Source organism: Mytilus edulis, chromosome 2, assembly GCF_963676685.1.
Source record: "Mytilus edulis chromosome 2, xbMytEdul2.2, whole genome shotgun sequence".
Taxonomy (NCBI): domain Eukaryota; kingdom Metazoa; phylum Mollusca; class Bivalvia; order Mytilida; family Mytilidae; genus Mytilus; species Mytilus edulis.
In genome coordinates, this window is record NC_092345.1 from 15,709,764 (window position 1) to 15,712,936 (window position 3,173).

Consider the following 3,173-nt stretch of genomic DNA (forward strand, 5'->3'; position numbering starts at 1 on the left):
TTTTTTATCCATGTTAGAGAACAGTAACAGTGTCAGTTACGATTCATCTTGTAATGATCTGTAATTGTAAAAAAGTCAAAAGGTCTAATTTCTTCCGTATAAATTGATATGTGTATGTTTTTTTCCCATTCTCTTAGATAGTATAAATACGCTATGAAAATGGTTTCTAATGTAATAAAAAAAATATGAGTTAACAAAACAGAAAACTGTGCTTTTTTTGGTTTGTTTGTTGATAAAGTGAAACTTTTAATTTTACGTAATCCGAAGTATTTTCTAACTTAGGTATATGTTACCTTAGATGTAAATAAAGGCAACAGTAGTAAACCGCTGTTCGAAATTCATGGATCGATTGAGAAAAGCCTAATCCGGGTTACACACTAAAACTGGGGGAAACACATCAAATATAAGAAACCTACGACACAACGGAAACACAACATTAAAATGCAACACACATAGAAACGAACTATAATATAACAATGGCCATTTTCCTGACTTGGTATAGGACATTTTAAGAAAAAAAATGGTGGGTTGAACCTGGTTTTGTGGCTAGCCAAACCTCCTGCTTTTATGGCAATGTTTAGTATAACATTAAAATGACAACATTACATGACAGGACTATAAAACAAATAAATAGGAAAACATATAGGATAGAAAAAACACACGAAATATAGCTAACAAAGGGTACCAGGTTTAAAATTTAATACGCCAGACGCGCGTTTCGTCCACACGAGACTAACCAGTGGCGCTCAGATCAAAAAAGTTCGAAAGGCGAAACAAGAAGAGAGTTGAAGAGCATTGAGGGCCAAAAGTTCCAAAAAGTTGTCCCTAATACGGCTAAGGTTTTCTGCTTGGGATAATAATGAGAGTATCTGACAAATGAACCGTCATGTTTTCAATATAAACAAAATATGGTATACTTAATTATTAATAAGACAGCAACCCAACAACAAAAATTACTATAAAAATAAAGGCAACAGTAGTATACCGTTGTTCGAAACTCATAAATCGATTGAGCAAAAAACAAATCCGGGTTACAAACTAAAACTGAGGGAACGCAATAAATGTGTCTTACGTTAAGATTTTCGGACTTTAACACTAAGCTTCTAAACACAATTTTCAACACTTTCTTCGATCTAAACATGTTACAAGATTAAACGTGTTAAAATATGAGAGCAAAAAATGTACAAACTCTAGTTCAGGATTTAAACACCATTTATACAGTTAACGTGTAGAAATTTTATCGGAAATGATATTTTTTTTACGTGGTCATACAGAAATTTGATATATATCATGTCGATGCCTCCAATTTGATCGAAAATTCGGGTCGGTCTATACTACATAACTTTTACACCCATTTCTGAGATAAACATGATCATAAATAAAGGCAACAGTAGTATACCGCTGTTCAAAACTCACAAATCCATGGACAAAATACAAAATCGGGGCAACAAACCAAAACCGAGGGAAACGCATTAAATATAAGAGGAGAACAACGACATAACACTAAAATGTAACACACATAGACAAAATCCTACGAGAATAACAAATATAACATATATATATATAACATCTAAACCAAATACATGAATTTGGGATAGACAAGTACCGTGACACGTCTTATCGCAATGTGAATTTAACAAACACAATCTTCAGTTAAAAATGTTGCGAAATTAAACATGTTAAAAAGGTCGCAAACAATGTACAATGTATTTAGAATTGTGTTTAGGGTTTAAACACCATTTATACAGTGATCACGTAGGAAGTTTATCGTAAATGCAATTTTTAAAGTGTGCATATAGACACTTATTCTGAGATGTTATGTCGATACTAACAGTTTGAACGAAAATTTCGGTCTATACATTATGACTTGATTTTATTCTTCAAAAAAACAGAAAAACTGAATTATATCCGCCATGTAACGTAACGGTACCCAAATTGCACCGAGTACCCAAATTGCACCTATATAGCAAAAATAGCAGCGGACGTCTTACAAGATTTCCTTGAGACTAAACAATTTGTATTTTTATGATTTGATACTATGCACACTATGAAGTATTACTGAAAAAGCAAAATGTACTGAAACGTCGCTATGCGACGTCCTCAAAACGTCATCTTTTTAAAATGATCAAATACAATATGTTACAAGTATCCATTTAAAAAAAATGAAGAGTAAGCATGGACTAATATCCAATTGCTCAAAATATTTGAAGAAATTAAACAAAAGCTCTGTAACTAGACTTTTGACGATGCGAATTTAAGCATGGATGCAATTTGGGTACTACTCATTTAAGAATCATTGATGGTTTGGAGGTCAGTTTAGACCAATTTTTCTATGATTTCATATGGAATAAAAATCAAATTGGTGTACCTACATAATAAAGAAGGATACGGCTACAAAATAAACACAGAATGGACATTTTTGTCTTTATCATAAAAAAACGTAGGCGAAAAAACTGTCAAAATAGGTGCAATTTGGGTACCGTCACGTTAACTTTAATCAAATAAAATTATGTTTGAAGAACAATAAAGGTTTTCGAATGATGTCTCAAAAATACACAGTAAGTAGTGGTGTAAAACTGCTACCTCATATAACATGAAATGTATAGTTACAACAAAAACATACCGCAGCTACGATAGAATAAATAGCATTTAATTGTGTGTTTACAAAAAAAAAAAAAAACCCGCAGCAGTAAAATTTTAACAAAGACATACACTTTTTCTTATATTTTGATATTGATTATATTTCAAGACTAAATTTTTGTTTATATCTAAATGATAGATAAACAGTCAATATGTTCATATAGAAATGTTATCTTGTTGCTGGTTCAATTGGTCAATTTGACTTTTCCCATAAAAACGGCCGTGAAAGATTGATAATAATTGATTTAACGCTTTTTTTTTATTAATCATCGGGTAATACACAAAACTCTTCTGTTTGTTGTGTAAATTAAGTTCGGACTGAACGTCTTTGTACTAATACTAAATTGTTGCAAAAAACGTTTTTTTCTATACGACTCCACATAAGAAACGGTTTAACCGATTCGCACTTTCCATAGACCAAGAATTTGTATAGTAAATCCTTGCATACACAGCTGCTTTAGGAAAAGTAATCTTCATGTACAGTTGTAAAGATGCATATCAAATGTGCATTTGTATAGCTGTATATAAACTGT